The sequence below is a fragment of the Mycteria americana genome, chromosome 1, assembly GCF_035582795.1.
Source record: "Mycteria americana isolate JAX WOST 10 ecotype Jacksonville Zoo and Gardens chromosome 1, USCA_MyAme_1.0, whole genome shotgun sequence".
Classification (NCBI taxonomy): Eukaryota; Metazoa; Chordata; class Aves; order Ciconiiformes; family Ciconiidae; genus Mycteria; species Mycteria americana.
This window is the reverse complement of record NC_134365.1, coordinates 148,841,478-148,859,564: the sequence shown is the minus strand read 5'-3', so window position 1 is coordinate 148,859,564 and position 18,087 is coordinate 148,841,478.

Below are 18,087 nucleotides of genomic sequence, written 5' to 3'. Positions count from 1 at the left end.
ATGCATTTTGTGGTGTGACCCTTGGTCCTGACCCTGTGATATCCCAAGGTGGGATCATCGATAGCAAGCCCCTGATACTTGTCAGCGGGTTTCTTGTTATCATGGAAATTAGGCATAAAGTCTAGTCTACACTTTGTCTAGTCTTGATATGAAGTCAGGACAGGGCTGGGGCATCTTCTGGGGAGAGTACCTGGTTCCCACAGTTCAGATGCTGTCGTGACAAAATCCCTGAAAACCAAGAAGTGAAAGCCATTACTTCTGAATCTCATAGCCTGTAGTTATAATGCAACTGCTATATCTTCATCCTCCCTTCCCCCATTTGCAATACTTTTGTAGTTGCTTTTAAATGTGTGTAGATAATTATGAACCCCTTTCAGGCCCTGAGGCACAAGGTGAGTGCTAATTCAGCACGTGGCCTGATGGTGGTACTGTGTGAAGCCGCAAACCCTTTACCAATCCTGCTGTCAACTCTTCCGATGATACTGCAAACCTAGCAGGGATATCCTGGGTTTCCCAGCTCTTGGAATATGGAAATAACAAGGTTTTAGTTTGTGCAAGGGGAAAAGGGAGAATTGGCTGGGGTTTCTTTCCTAAGTCTGTTCCTTTGTTCATAAGGGAAAAAGTTATCCCATAACTTATCCCATACAGAAAAAGGAGACAAACTAAAAAAACTCCCAATTTTAGTTTTTTGTGTCCATTTTTTTGCCTTGGTTAACCAGTTTCCAGACTTGCTTACACTTGGGATTAACTTCATGGGTAAGCTGGAATGAACAAAAATCCTTTTTGTGTTCTTCAGAAATGCTGAAATGGGATAAGGAGGTCACAGTATCACTCTGCGATGTTCCCAGAAACCGAGATTCACTCACCTGAGGCCTCCTTGCTGTCAGCTGCAGATACTCCAAAAAGCGGGTTGCTGGACTTTCAGCCACTTGCCTGCCGGCCTCTGTGACCCACCATTTTGTGGGGCTCTGGCTCCCACCCGGCCCCCAGGACCTCAAGCACTGTTCAGGTTTCATCTTTTCTCTGGACGTCCCTCTAGCTTGGTTATGTAGTAACATTAAGCTTTCAATCACAGTGCTCAAGTCAAGGTAAGAAAAGACAAATGCTGACATATCCCTTAAGCTACTTGTTTAGGGAAAACACCTGTGTATTGGCAAGTTTGGAGAACCTAACCTGGGATGAATTGTGCTTAGACTTAGCGTTATAGGCTGAATCCTCAACACCAGATATCCCAAAATTGTCAGTTAGAACCCCACAACTATGAGAAATAGTCTGTAAGTCAGTGGGCCATATTTTAAAACCTGTTCTACTTGCGTTCTGTTTTGGAGCACTCAGGGTTCACATTAACAAGCTTTCTTCCACCAATAAATGAGGAATGGGAAAGAAACTTAGTTTAAAGATATGAAACAGAAGCTGAAAGTTCTTATGTAATCCCCAGCTCACATAGCTGAGTTTTACAAACAGACACAGCAGCAGAAAGATAACAAACAATTGGGTGGGAGCCTCTGAAGACTCCTGTGTTTGTTTGCTAAATCCTTAATTTCAAAACAGTTTAAAGCCTTTGTATTTGAGCACGCCAGTCAAGGGCCACCCTTGCAAAGCTTCACAATAAAAAGAGAGTAGAAAGTATCCAACACCCCACTGATCAAGAGCTGAAAAACTCTTGTTCTCATATCATTGACTGGGACTCTCTTTGTTGCTAGTAAACTGGTTTTTTTTTTATTATTATAGGCAAGCCAGAGTATCACTAGGCAGTGAAGATTTTTCCATTGACTATAACAACCTTTCAGTCACATGAGGAGTCCAAAATCTTGGATATTTATATTAAAACCTGAGGACATTGAAACCATGATAAATAAAAACAACAGTTAGTCTTATTTTAAAATGCCTATAAAATACAGCATTTGCCAGGCTTTGCTAGCCAAAGACTTTGGTAATGTAGACACTCCCAAGAATTTAGTCTCTCCTTTCCTTTTCCAAGTAAAACTGCACATAAGGTTTGAGAAAGCATAAATATTTGTATCTGAACTCATTCGAGCTCTCCCTGCCCACATGGTCCAAGTATGTGAGGTTGTAAGTAAGAGCCAGGCTGCAAATTCAAACTTCAACCTGTACAAAATACACATGTACAAGTCTGGCCCTAGCTTTTGGGTTGCAAAATGACAAGTATGTTTTTGTTAATTGGGATACACCTGCATCTCCTTTTTATGGGGTCTTCTGGAGGAAAGGGGTTTGGCTTTCAATCAGTCCAGATGGCGCATGGTCCTTACAAGGTATCACCCTTGAGAAACGTGGGCTAACTGGAAAAGCCTGAGGAGCCAAGAGCCAAGGACTAGATTTACTAAACTAAAATGTGGGCCCTTTGCTATTTTTCAGGGGCATTGGAGCAAAGCACTAACTGGGGAATATTTGAGGATTACTCTGTGCTCCGATTGAGCAATCCCTGCCATCCATAGATGTCTCTTTCCTGTGCAGAGCTCTTCCTTCATTGTCACATAGCTGCTTCTAACCATCCTCTGTCTCACTGGCCAAACCTCTCTGCATTTTGCTGGGTATCTGCTGTCTGACTTCTCCTGTCATTAACCTGAATCCAGCCTCTAATGCCCAATATCTCTTGATTTTCAAGCTCTCCCCAGAGCCTTTCCCAATGCCTGACTCTTTTTCAACTGTAGAGATTTTCTTCAGATCAAGGACTAAAGTTGAAAAAGAGAGAGGTTCTAAGCATCAGTTATGGTGATGATATGCCTAATGAGCTCATTTTTGATAGCCTAGACCATTAAAAGCTGAGTCTTCAGGTATAACACTGCTTTTAAGGCTGGAAGAAACTACGGGATTGTCCAGCCCAAGATACTGTATTAACTTGGCCTTTTAGATGCCACACACCCTACAGCTTGAAATCATTATTGAGTTCTTATTATGTGAGCAGACTGGTTGCTTAGAGATGAGATATCCATTTTTTTCCTCTACTCAGAGTCATCAAATCTGATTATATTTGAAGTATTTCATATGGTTTGGGGTTATGTAGGTATGTGAGAATTATAACATCAACCAAAAAATGCCTTTTGCCTGATGGTTGCATGGAACAGTTTGAAAATGGCATCCACCTGAACCCTAAGGGTGAAGACTCCATAGGCAAGGAGGAAGGATCCCAAATATACTACTGATATAAAACTCATGATTTGACTTGTCATGGTTTTTGAATGCTTGGAGTTACCATTATTCAATTTTAACAATTAACTTCTTCCTATCATCACAAGGTGAAGCAAATCTAATTTTAATACATTGTCTAATTTACTAGGCCACTTTTGTAATATTTATATAATCCTAAAATAAAGATTTCTCATGTTGGATATTGCCAGAAACATCTGTCAAATTACCCCTGATTCTTATAAAGAATCACCTTTGTTCCAAAGGACCTATTTTAATATTAATATACTTAATATTATGGAACCACCCAGAGGCCTCAGTCAGAATCTAGGACTTTGAGAGCTATAAAAATAGCTGTAAAGGCATGGTACCACACATCAGACAAAATCTGTTCTGCCCTTTGCAGATGAGACATATCCCATCTGGCTCTCCATAAAGGGGACAGGCATACATGTTTCGAAGAGGCAGAGAGAAGGCAAGAGGCTTTCAGTGTGAACAGCCTGCTAAAAATGCCAGAATTGGATGAGGAGAGACAACAGCCAAAATGGCATCATTCCTTATTTCCTTCCATTCTGCAGGAGGTACATAGATACACACAGACACACACATGCATGCAGAGAGGCGTATATGCGTATGTGCTACAAGCAGCCTCCAAATCCCATTCCTTAGTTTCTCAACAGCCAGAGAGGGGAGATTTGGGTCCCAAGGTGAGCAGGAGCCATATGTGAAAGACAAAGAGGGATGTTCAGTGTTGCAGCATTAAGGGAAGGGGATCTTGTGCAGGGCCTGAGCAGCCCTGCTAGACCTTTTCAGTGCAATGCTAAGACATTATTGGGGAACAGCTTCTGCCCTTTGGAAGTGAGAGCAATGTTATGGGGACCTAGAAAGTCTCTCACATTCTGCCTGTGTTTCACTTAAATGTTCTTCCCATCTATTGTGCCTTGAGGGCACCTACATCTCACATCCTGCAGCTATGTGTTGCAGGATCTTCTGCTCCACCACACCATGAGCCTGACCCAGCTGTTCAGCCTGGTCTGTGATTCACAAACAGGCTGTGTCTGGCACGTGGGGTGCTGGAGTGGGAAGGAGGCTACAGCACTGTGGAATACATACCTTTGATCAGTGTCTTGTGTGGAAGGAAGCCTGCCCAGAAAGCAGAAGGGTGCCATGTCCTTTCCTCCACCACCTGAATGGCCACGTCCGCTCTATGACCCTGTCTGCATGCACATTCCTGGCAAACGAGCTGGCTGGCCCCTGTGGCGGCGTGGGAACTGGTGACAAAGGATTTGGAAATCTGTACTACTGTATAATAAACTAGATAGGAAACTAGTCAAGGTGTCGCAGAGGCTGGAAAGTAAAGAAATAAAGCATTCAAGTACCTGTAGTTAGCTAATAGGCATGATACTTGTGGAAAATACCACTCTGCAGATACTTAATGACCAGTAATATTTGAGTTGTAAGGACTAACTATATAGAGCTATTGACCAGCATTTAGAGCTTTCAAATCTGGAACTTTCCTCTAATGACCTCAAATAACTGAAAAAGTGTCCTCACAGTTGGTGGGGAGAGACCGGCACTTCTAGGGCACCAAGAACATCCTAAAGTGGGTCAGTAGGTAAACAGGTCAGGTGAAGCCCACGCTCACAAGCACTTACCACCTGCCACTGCCTGTGGAAGAAGTCCTAAGTGACTGGCACGGAGGAAGGTGTCTCCCTGGTAGGCATCCAAAGCTGGGTGAGGTGAATTTCCCCCTTAATGTCTTGCCCAAGCAAGTCCAGAGCACTGAACAACCAGTTCTCCACTGTGAAAGACAAGGTTGAACCGGACAGGGCACACACAACAGGAGATGCATGCAGGAGAATCCCCAGCCATGTCATGATCCTGTGGCCACTCAGCTGTGCCTGTCACACCTGCCAAAAAATACAATAGGCAGTGGCAAGTTGCCCCTTTCTGCAGTGGGAAAGCAGAGACAGCTCCTTACCCACTTAACCTCCCCACTTGCAGCAATACTTGGGTTTTTTTAGAACAGCTTAATGTCGAAGGTGTTTACTGGGGAACACCCATAAGCATTGCTTCAGTCCATCATCTGACGTACCAATTCACAGGGACACTGCAGAAGAGGAAATGCAGAAAAACTGATGTAATTAACTGCAGAAGGAGTAAAAGCAGACAGACACTATTTATAGAAACTGCAGTTTGGGAGAATATGAAAGTTAATATCCTTACCTGCGGCACTGCCAACTCGTGCTATTTTATGGTGAGTTTCATAATGTGTGTTGATGTTCTTCGCTTGCTAAGGCAAGAAACAATGAACAATCTTCGCTCTCTAAGGCAAGAAAACATGGTTGGAAAAAGCTTGAAAGCGGGAACCCCAGAAGTAGAAAATAAATAGGAGAATATAAAAAGACGTAAGTTTATGTTTTGGAAAAAAATGTGATTCTTAAAGCAATTCTGTGAGGTTTTTTTAATCCTGGTAATTTTTAACACCAAGCGCTTGGCAATGATTCTGCTCTTATAGAAGCTGCTGTACGATTTCCTGTACACATGGAGTCAAAACCTCAGTTTCACATCTCTCTAAAAGAAAATACTGTCTCAGGATATTGTTCCTGAATGCCAAACTGTGTGTCTTTTCAAATTAAGAGATATTTAATAACGCATCACGCTTACATTTTGCTATATCTAAGTTTCTTAAAAACTTCTCCCAGAAAGGCTAATTAGAGCTGCTTGAATGAGTTTTTACAAGCAGTTGTCTGAGGGGAGCTATGCCTTCACTGGAGAATTAACAAAGGGAGGTTGGGGCCCTTCTGCAGTTTGGTTGTTAGTCAGGATTGCTTGAAGAGAAAGTTGCAGAAACCAGTATTACCACATGGTTTGTTTGCTGGCTAGTCACTACGGTCCGATTTGCCTTTGGATTTTGTGACTATGCAGGGCAAAACCAAGACTCCCATTCAGCTTGGATGCTGGGTACGCAGAGAAAAGAGGTGGTTGCAGACTCTTTCTCCTTCTGGAAAAGCAAGTGCCGCTTTCAGCCTGCTGCAGGTCTAGGCCAGTGCTGATTGATTGTCTCCTGCCTAGCGCTGACTCAGAATGGCCAGGCTTAGTACAAAATGGTGTAAATGGACTGTAAACAACAAGCTTTGAAAAGAAAAGGAAGAAAAAACCTCAACAGCAGGAGAGTGAAAGGGTGACTTTCCCGCCTTTGGGGAACTCATCTGTAAGTAGAACTGATCGGAAAAAATTCTGGTTCATTGAGCCTGACTGCTTTGTCTGAAACCTAATAGCCTGAAGAGCTTTTGCTGAAATTAAGGCAGCATTCTCTGTGGTACCTGCTGGGTTTGTCACAAGGCTCGTGATACTGCTTATGGGGAGGTTTTCCCAGTCTGCTCTTCCACTTGCTGCAGAGGCAAGGGGTGCCCTAAGGTCTGGGATCCCTGACTCCCAGCATTCATCCATCCTCCGTAGTACCTGGGGCCCTTCTAGCTGCTCGGGCAGCTTGCAGGCTTTTTAAAGTGTCTGCTCATATTAGCACAGAAACTGTCAAATTCAAGATTTTAGTAACTTGCATCCTGAAAAATACTTCAAGGAAAGGAGTGGTTTGGGACCAATTCAGACTATCTACAAAATAATATAACAAAAAGTAGAAAATTCCTTGTAATAGAGCAATGCAAGCTCCTGACTACTTCTGCTTTTAATACCTATGCCCAAATTCAGTGCTGAACGCCAAGATCCAACCATACAGTTGTTTGCCACTCCCTTAAAAATTCCAAGCACAGACTGCTAAAAGACCTCATACTTTTTAAGAACACTGTGATTGACTCAAACGTATTGTCTGTGCTTATATTATATGCCACTGACCATAAGAAATAAGTTATACTTCTGGCCTGCTAAACCTAATGAACTTCAGTGGAGACCTGCTTTTAATAACAGTATCTAACCAAGTGTTTCTGCAATGCTAAATAGACCTAATCTGGCTTCTACTGAAGACGGTTCAAGAGATCTCATGAATTTCCTGGAATTTCCCAACAGTTTAAAAACCTATAAAGACTCAGAGACACTCATTATTTGGTTTTTTTCTGGTGTAATAGTGAAATTGGTATTCTCTAGGTATAGCGATTCATCTTGCTGTTCTGTAGATCTCTCGATTGTGTAGCAAGCAATAGCTAGTCAAGGTTGTATGGCAGTGGAGCGTATATAGGCATCAGATACAGCTAGGTACCAGTGGGGAATATATGTCACAGAAACAGCTGAAAGATGATTTCTAATTCAGCATTCACTAATGCAATAAATAGAAGCTTGTACATCAAAGACTGTATATTAAAATGGGAGGAGAGGCTTTTTGTAATGGACTGGCTTTTCCTGTGTTTGGAAAAACAGAAAATGAGTGCTGGCATTCTTCTCATCTGGAAGTAACTCTCAGTGCTGGAAAAAATGGGTATTTCTTCCCCCCCTGTTGTTAAGAAGCTGAAACTTCCAACTGGTTCCCCATGAACATTACTTCCATGGTGCTGTGCTGGCTTATTGGCTCGGGAAATTGCTACTTCTGCTTTGTCAGCAGTGTCAGTGATCCATGTTTCTTTCCTTACTCCAGTCTTCCCTGCTGCCCTTAATTTAAACAGGTTTTTATTGTCTGTGTTTTTATATTATCAGGTAACACTACTAATCCCTGCATGACTGAGAGTGACCATAAATAGGCTCTATGTACTATACAGCACCCACCATATGTACACAATATAAACACACATACATGTACCCGCTGTATGTATACACATAGTCTGTGCATACACATACTGGATCTGTCTCTGCATAGTATATAGAGATGTAGTACAGTGTGTAGTAATGATATTATAATCTGAGAGATTTCAGTAGGGCATTGCTTGCCTCTATTAAATCAATTACATTCATTAAGCCACAGCAATAATTTCACACTGCAACTCAAGCTCCTGTATGTCTTGCAAGAAAAGCACTGGACCTGAGATAACTAATGTTTTAAATAAATAATACGTGGGAAACCAGAAGGAATGCCAGTGAAAGGGTTGTGTATCAACAGTAGTTAGAAGAAATCTGAAGAGCAGCCAGCATAATAAATGTAAAAGGTGGAGGAGAACGGCAATGGCAACACAATGTTTTGATCAAAATAAAGCAATTTTTACATGTAATGAAGCACTAGCCCATGATTTTTAAAGACTCATCCATTCAACAACCACAAGCTGCCTTTCAAGTTTACAAGCTACTATATCTTCATTATTAAGAAAGGATATATCTTATAATTCTCTTTCAACAAAACACCAGACAGCTAACACAGCAATGAAAAACAGAGACTTCTTTTTTAAACAAAGAAATCTCCAAGTTTCTATGGCTGGAATTAGAAGTCCAGCCAGTAAACCATGGTGAGTACTGTTTATTCTTAATATGTTGATTTTCTTTCCGCTATTACTCACTCTCTGCTTGGTTGCAACACGAAAACCTCTCTACTCTTCTGCTCTCTGACCCTCCTTGCCTGGTCCTCTGATTCCCTCTTTCCTAGCACAGACCTTGGCCAGATCAGCATGACAAACTGTTGCAAGGTATATACATCAATCAGGGGAGTGCTGAAGTGTGATCTGCAACCAGCATAGCTGTGCCAGCAGAAACCCCTAGTATGGATTAAGACATATCAGCAAAAGTGCTCTTTTACAGGATGACTTTTTTTTTCTCAAGACGGCTGCAACAAGCTCTATCAGCAGAAGTGGAGTTTTCCCAGTCTAACGTGCAACTGGAGTATGAACACTTTGCTGGAGTGTAGCATATCAATACCAAGCTACCTCATACAGCACTCATAGCATAAATTTGGCTTTCTGCGCTCCAGAGGCCAATGTTAATAAGAATGTCTCCAAAACTCACACCATGGCCTTGGCTCTCTCTCTGCCCACTTCTTCACTCATTGTCCTGCTTTGCCCCGTATCATTCCTCTCAAACATATCCAAGACCGTGTATTTCACCTCACCACCATTTATTCTGTCTAGTCTGATCTTTACTGTCACATTCTCCACACACTTTCTACTACCTCATGCCTGCCCTCAGAAGATTATCTTCCTATTACCTACATATGAGCATTTTTGTATCAGACTACTAATGAAAATGAATAAAAATTCATATAAAAATGAATCTTTTTGTTCCCTAAGCCCCTTTTATGTACAGAAGAAAAATAGTACATTTGGGTCTTTTTTATTTGCCATCTGGTATTTGGAGTGTTGGGACTCATTTTCAGGCAATCAGGACTAAATTCCTGCTTTATTTTTTATATGAAAACTGAGATTCTCAAATAATAACACAATCTGAGTATCTGGGGGTTTAAGGATTATTAGTTTTTATCACCTGCCTTTTGCTGAACAAACTAGTTCAAATCCTACAATACTTCTTTGTTCTCTGCCTAAACCCGGTGAAAACCACCTAACCCTCCACGGCTCCCAAAGTTCAGGCTATGCCGATGAGGGGAGAGGGTGGCAAGAGGAAGCACCCAGACCTAAGCTGCGGTTCCACTGCTGGTGGCTGTTGATACCGAAATGATCGACAACTTAGGCAATGCCATCGGACCTGAATGGTCACCCTTCAACTTCAGTGCTAAGACTTCATTCACCACAGGGCAGCTAATTTGGGAAGGAAAAGATGTCTCACCCTGTCAAAGGGACAGAGGAGCTTCTGGTTCTGTTGTGCATGCAGAGTGACCCTGGGGGGTTACACTTGTGCTGGTATACTGAGGAATTAACGCCACTCCTGAGTAAATATCGAAGAACCCAGAAAGTAAAGGATGCTTCATGAAGGGGGTTCAGCTATTGCCGTGATGCAGTGGTCACTGATTGCAGGGGCTGAGATCCTACCTTTTAGCAAGTGTGCATGAAACCTTGAGGTTCTTCTGGGAGACTGGGAACTTACGTGAGAATATGTTATTTAAATATCAAGTGACTCAATTTGACTCATAAAACAGATCGAGCGACTATGCAGATAGTACAGAGTTCAGTCAAACTGTTCCCTCCCACCTCAAGCTTCTCTGTCAGTAAGGGCCCCATATGCAATCCCTGGGGCAGAACTCTGTCCTCTTTGACTCCTCCATGCTTAAAGGCAAAGCAGAAACAAACCTTGGGTACAAGCACCAGCATATAATCACCTGGAATGCTTAATTTTTAGCTCAGTTTCTGGTCCCCAATATTGTTTTGGTCTGTGCCACCTACCAGTCTTTCAGGCGATGTCTGGCCAATGGTTTGGAGGATAATATGTACCAGGTATTTTGGAGGGGATTATGAAGGAGGCAGCTTAGCTGTTCAAATGTGAACAGTACCATCCTAATAGCCTGCAGAGATCAGACCCTGGCCCATTTGATTTATTATTATACAAGCAGCCTCTGAGGCTGAAATTTTGGCCTTTCACACTTCCATTTAACCCATGATTTTTATCTATTCCCTTTATATTCTCTTCTCCACCTGACTAGCTTGCTTTGCCCCCACAGTGAACCAAGAAAGTAATTTTTCTTACCTGCAGACAACATTCACCCTAATTCCCATGTCCATGCAACACACAGCAAAATTAGGTAGTGCGCTAGCCCCTGGCAGATACCTGCTCCTCAAAGGATAAAGAAAGCTCAGGAAGCACTGGCTGATGTCTGGTCGGACAAACCAGTTCTTGAATCTCTTTGCAGATGGAATGTTCTCTGCAGCTCATTGACCATCACATGAAAAAGCCACTGCTGTGCTTCATTTTCAGATCATCAACAAATTGATGGCACAGCTGGGAACTCTCATAATCTCTCTGCTCCAGATGTTTCTCTCCACTTTCTTCCTCACTATATAAAATCCTCTTCTTTTTTTTCCCCTAGTGGTGGTTTTAATCACCTTACAGAAAACATTAGGTGGGATTTTTTGATTGCCCCACAAATTAAGGACTCCAAAAGACCCCAAGAGAGAGTCAAAATAAAGCTTTGAGTTGGTATTTAATTAGCATTTATCAACAGATTTCAAAGCAAATATTAGTACAAGCTTACTAATAAAGGGAAGCGTTTGTGTAATGTCACTCCCACTCATTTTCACCTTGAGATATTTTAGGGGCTGATGACCTGGAAAAGTGAACAAGTGGTGAGTACTGTACAGACTGTGGGCAGTAGGAAAAACTGTTTCTCCAAATTCAGTGTTGTGACAACTTTGTGATAGAGACATCAGGCCCTGGTGTCCTTGGAGTGTAGGTGGGTGGGTGAGTCACTTATTGCTATCCTGACATGCCATAAGTAGGTGGCTGTTCTCCGTTGTCAGAGTATGGTCCTTCAGTTTTTATTCAGCGAGAGACATCACCATTTAAAAATGGATTTATTTTGGCTCACACTTGAATACCCAGAGTCATTTTTCATTCTGAGCAGTGAGCCGCTTAAAAACAATACACTTTAGACCTGTCAACTGCCATTTACCAGTCCCATAGGCTCAAACCACTTCGTCTGCTTTGACACAGTGCAAGGTGTCTGAATGCGGATGGTGTGGCTGGAAGCAAAACTGCAGCCAAAAGCTACCTTGGAAAAGAGCTGTGCTATAAATGTCTTTTATCACTGGTCATGCTACCTATGACAGAAGCCATACATAGGAAAAGGTGTAGGAAAAATGTGTAAGCAGCATGATGGGTAACGCACTTATCTTGTTCCAGACATCATTTCCTCAGAATACTGGAAAAATACCAAAAGAAACCTGGTATTGCTGCTATCTAAATGGGAGTTTAACACTGGGTTCCCTGAAACGGTTTTGGTTAATTGTGAAAATCTGTTGGAATTATTGGAACATAATATTGAAGAGAAACTTTGGAGTTTATAGTTGCCTGCAGTGAACTTCTGTGGAGCCCATAGTCTTTTGCTAAGGAGCAGATACTGCCCACTAAAACCCACGTGGCTGAGGGGGCTGTTACAGAGCTGTCCCACAAGGGTTCGTTAACTGAAGGTCTTCCATTACCATTAGTATAAATGAAACATTCATCCACACTAACATATATTTTTGCTACATACCCAAATTCTTACTTTTGTGACAGGCTGGACAAAGCTCCTGAAACCTTAGGAGACAGTCCTAGAAATGTCTGAATCATTAACGTCCAAACCAGCCAGCCACAATATGACAATTTGAAGGGCCTGTAGTCAAGCTGAAAGAGACTTGTTCAAAACTGTCATTCCTCTTTCTGAGAGTCCTCCCTCCTCACTCTCCTATGCTCTTCAGAAACGGGGCACGGACCCCAAAAGCAGCACCAATTCTGCAGCCCTAGCAAGTTGCGGACTCAGAAACTGGTTATCTGACTTTGGGATGATTTTTTCTCTTCTTGGAGAAGGAAGAGCTTGTCTTAAATTTACTTTTTCCTCCCTATTGTGTTCAATAGTGAACCTTCCTTGCATATGCCCAGGCACAGACCCGTTTTTGTGTTGCAGCCAGCACAGCCTGGTCTAAGAGCTGCTTGGCCTTGATCCAAAACGGAAGGGCCTTTCCCTGTTCCCTCGATATCCAGCTCCGCCGCACTGGTATCCCGGCCCCCAAAGGCTGCAGACATGGCCACTAGCTCTGAACACATTTGGCCTTCCCCAAGCAGTCTTTTTTTTTCTTCCATTTCTTCCCCCCAGCTCCCTTGTTTTACCGTCTACCACAATCACTTCACTCGCTCTCATCAATCCAACCCAAGCCGTGAGGCAGTTTGCTTCTCCCTGAAGGCTGGAAGTATCTGGCCTCCTTTTCAGGGTCCCTGTTTCTCTTGAACTCAGTGAGTTCACTTTGTTCCCCCTCTCCTGAAGAAAAAGCCCCCAACACCTTGTACCTATACGCCTCTTCTTCCTAAAGCGGCTAGTTCAGCTAATAGCCTTAAAATCCCCAGTTAAATGGTAGTGTCGTTAAGACAGATGGCAAATTTGAGTTTGGTACAAGTAGTCACAACACTGTTAATGCTAATAGATTTATACCAGGGACAAAATTGGTCTAAATTGTCTGTTTTCCATTTAAAATAACTATCCAGAATAGAAGACGTGCACTGTGTCCAGCCATACAGTTCATTTGTCCTCATTGCCTGTGTGTGTTGTGGCAGTCTGTTCTTTTTAAAAATTTCAGTAATAAAAAATGTGTCCATTTCTACTAATACACCATTGTTTGCAAGTTTGGACAATTCAGCATACTTTTGATAGGTTTTTGAGGATTAGCTCTTGCATACTGTATACTTATTTTAGTACAAGAAAGACTGCTCACGCATCTTTGTTAAGTTATAGTTGAATTTGCTGCTAGAAATAAATCCCTACAAATACACGTTATTTTGAAAACCAATAATGTAGACAATAATAATTTATAGTGAATATTTAAAGGTTCGCTCCAGTTTTCTGTCAAAGGCTAAAAGTGAACATAAATGGTGGATGGGATAGAATTAGCAAATGACGTTAGCCTAAGAAGTGAAAGTGCAGCTTCCTTATCTTTCTAGCATCCAGTGTAGCAGATCTAATAATAAAAATGCCTAATTTTCTGAGATTTCTTTTCCAACGTTTCCTTCACTTGAAAAAATGCAGGTGATTTTTAAAAATCAATTTAGTGATTTTTATGCACGTGGAATTAAAAAAAAAGAAATCCTTGCTCAATTCATAGGCTGCCTCACTTTCAAGAACAAGCTTTGCAAGCTACCTGCCTGTCTCAAGGACAGCAGGATATAGCATGGCCTTTGCCAGGAAAGGGAGTCTTCTGGGGCATGGTTGAATAATTCTGGTCAAGGAAGTTTCCAATAAGGCTGCTTTTAACCTGTGCCTGCTCCGTAGGTCAAGTGGGGACTCTGCCTTCCAGGCTCTGAACCTAACCCCACCCGCACACCACAGCGGACGAGGTTTTGTAGAACAAGTTACGAGAGTTTTTTTCCTTGTTTTCACCATGGATCACTCCCAGGATGTATGTCCTTGCTCTGTCACTCGTGACAGGGTCTGCCCAGGGCTGGGTCGTCTCCCTGCTCCACCCAGTTCTCCAGTTCATCTGCTTTCCTAATTAGCTCCTCAGGTGTTGCCTGGCGTGGGGACCACCTCTCTGTGGGTGAGTGTAAGCGTGTTGCACAAAGGGTCCTTAATCTTCTTCGGTACCTCTGGTTTGTATTTCAGTACCACATTACACCAACCTGAGAGATTAACATAAAAACATAGTAGGCACTCATGCTCATACACAGCACTCATCTGTGACATTTGTGCTGCTCCTTCCTCCCCCAGCCTCTTGTCCCTGTTCCTTTGCTGTAGGTCCCCTGCCCCAAAGCAGAAGTGGCTGAGCAGTGCGTGTGAGCATCCGCGTGAAGCCTGGTCATGTAACTCGGCCCCCCACCCAGCAGCCGCCTTTGTCTTGATACCTCAGGCGAGCCCTTGGTGCTTTATTCTGCTAACCAGCCTCAGCAGAGGAGTGGTGACAAGCACTGGGGACAAGGTGGGGTGGGAACACCCCAGGTAGCTATGTCTGGCTGCTACATGAGCTGGTACCTAAGCCCTATGAAATAGTTTTCAGCTGTGTTTGTACCACATCTAGTCTGGAGGCAGCATGTGGAGCAGCAGAGCTTCAGAGCTTCAGGCAGCTACAACAGCAAATCGGTTCCTGGTGCACGCAAACCGGGGGTTTGTCACCTGTAAACGTAAGGAGAAAACAGACAGGAGAGCACAGAAGCCAGCTGAGCACCCAGCACAAGTCCGGAGAGGATCACAACTCACACACTGATCCAGAGAAACCACCACAAATACTTCAGGCAAAAAGGTTTTGCTTTTTTTCCCCTTCTGCACCTCTTGCATGCACATGGACCACTGGCTTCAAAATAGTACTAGTAAGAACGTAATGGACGTGGCGATTTAGCAAACAAGAGTGAGGACAGAGAAATGTACAGCAGTGGTGGTCCAAACAGAGATAGGGAAAAAACCATTCAGAAAGCTACTTTTGTAGAGAAATGCCACCGGGAGACGTGTATGTATGAATCTAATCCACTGACAAGAGTGGACAGAGCTAACGATTCCTCTGATACTTCACCTGGATCTGCTTTGATAATGCAGGCATATAGCTGGTTTTGTGCAAGATGTTGGCTGCGATGTGGAGGCATACAAAGGAGAATGAAACATTTAAAATTAAAGCTGTCTGTGTAAGAGGCAGTGTAGCATGAATGGCCTCATTTGGAGCAATTCCCATAATGAGGTTTGGGAGGAAAAGCTGTCAGACAGCTAATAACTACTTATAACCTTGTGTTGATTTGAATTCCTTGAGATTGGTATAAACAGCAGAATATTGACCACGTTGGTTTTAAAATAGGTCTGACAGGACATTATTAGAATTCCCCTTCCTTCAAATATTTTATGTCCGCACCTGAAACACCAGAAGGAAAAAGTGCCATTCAAGGAACAAACCATTGCACTTAGGAAGCCCTCAAGCTCTCATATTCTCACAGGGCATGGCTAGGGCAAAGAAATCAGCATTTGTCTTTTCTTCTACCGTGCCTGTAATTCCTCCTGCCCGAGGTACGGAGGCTGTGCGGCAGCACACCTCCGCTTCTGTCAGACACCTCTACCAAAGTCAGTGGATGCTGACACAAGCTATTTTGTTATCATTAAAGTCGATATAGCTTTGCCAGCTTGGCAATAGTCTGCGATTTAGAACGATAAGTAGGCCAGAGTGCCTTGATATTTACAGCCTCAGCACAATAGCTGTTTTCCTTTAATTACAGAATTGCTATGGCTACATTAAACGCCAGATGCTTCTTGTTACCTTCCAGTTCCAGTTCACTTCAGTTAATGCCTTGACTAGCACGTCTCGACTGAAGCACCTTTTTCCTTGTGCCCTTTCTTTTCCCAGCTTAAGTATTTCCTTGCAGTGGTGGTCTGTTCGTACTCCAGACCAATGCAGAACGAATAAACCGGAATGGAGGCACAGTGGGCTTCGATATAAGCAGGTGTTGGTTATACCCAAGGGTCTTTCCAAACAGAAGAGGTCACTTCCCCTCTCCTGGTGGCCATCATCTGCTGGGAGGCAGGCGCTCGCTTCAGTTCGTTCACAGTCTTATCAAACTGAGTTGTATTTATTTAAACTTTGGAGCGTGGTGATAGCGTGGTGATAGCGTGGTGGAGTGTGTTAAACCTCAATTGTATGAGGTTTAACAAGGCCAAGTGCAAGGTCCTGCACTTGGGCCGCAGCAACCCCATGCAACGCTACAGGCTTGGGGAAGAGTGGCTGGAAAGCTGCCTGGCAGAGAAGGACCTGGGGGTGTTGGTTGACAGCCGCCTGAATATGAGCCAGCAGTGTGCCCAGGTGGCCAAGAAGGCCAATGGCATCCTGGCTTGTATCAGAAATAGTGTGGCCAGCAGGAGTAGGGAAGTGATTGTGCCCCTGTACTCGGCACTGGTGAGGCCGCACCTCGAATACTGTGTTCAGTTTTGGGCCCCTCACTACAAGAGAGACATGGAGGTGCTGGAGCGTGTCCAGAGAAGGGCAACGAAGCTGGTGAAGGGTCTGGAGCAGAAGTCTGATGAGGAGCGGCTGAGGGAGCTGGGACTGTTTCGTCTGGAGAAAAGGAGGCTGAGGGGAGACCTTATGGCTCTCTACAACTACCTGAAAGGGGGTTGTAGAGAGGTGGGGGTCGGTCTCTTCTCCCAGGTAACAAGTGATAGGACAAGAGGAAATGGCCTCAAGTTGCGCCAGGGGAGGTTTAGACTGGATATTAGGAAATTTTTCTTCACCGAGAGGGTTATCAAGCATTGGAACAGGCTGCCCAGGGAAGTGGTTGAGTCGCCACCCCTGGAGGTATTTAAAGGACGTTTGGATGAGGTGCTTAGGGACATGGTGTAGTGGTGGTTTTGGCAGTGTTAGGTTTATGGTTGGACTCGATGATCTTAAAGGTCTTTTCCAACCTGTATGATTCTGTGATTCTGTGATTCTGTGATTCTGTGATAGCGAGCATGACATCTGCGTGCAGGGGTGGAAAGCAGGAGGGGACGCTGGCTGCTGTGTTCTTCTTGCCCTTCCATGTTCCTTGGCTGGTGGATGTTAAGGGTTGTAAACATAGACTACATGGATGGTTTCTGAAAAAAAAAAAACAAACAAAAAAACCCCACCCCCAAAGCAACCCAACAAGAACCAGCCACAACAGAAGGTAACTTCTCCAAGTCAGTTCAAGCTAATTATAGCAGCTCTGTGCCAAACTGTCCTAAGCCCTACAGTGAGCAGGCATGGCTTTGGGGAGAAGGACCTGTGGTGAGCGTTTCTGTCTCGCAGCTATTTCCCTGGCTTACAGTCCATAACTATATGCTGTTGTGACTGAAGCCAGGAAAAAAAATCTCTTTCCTGTCTGGTTTTAACATTATGTGAATCTCAGTGGCAACCCAGAACTAACCTCATGGGCCCCTGGGGAGGTCAGGCTGACGAGGTCAGAGAATGATGAGCATTCATGTTTGCTATAATTGTGATTTATTTCCCATGTTAAATTCACTCATCTGAATAAAGATGCATGGACTATTGTTGAGCCTACATAAACTGTTTCATACTCATCAGTAAAATGGTTTGGGGGGCATGTTGGGGATGTAGCTTCCCGGGAACTAGTTCAGTATTTAATTCCTGCTAATGTACACTATGAGATTGTGTCTAATTCAATTTGCAAAAACATAAAGTGCCATTTAAGGGGAACTCATATATGGTTAGATGAATGTGTAACCCAGATGCCTCTGTAATTCCTTTCGATGTCATTAATTTGATTTGCTGAATTGTTATTTACAGACTCTAGTTCCATCTAAGCCAGAATAAACCTCAGAGAAGGAACCACAGTAAGTGCTTTTAGGAGTTTGTTGTTTTTCTGCACAGTAGCACTGAAGAATATTGATGTCTCTTCATATCTTGTCTTCAGCCTTGTAACTTCATTAATATCATTACACAGAAATATCACAGCACTGAAAAATGAAAAACAAAACAAAACCAA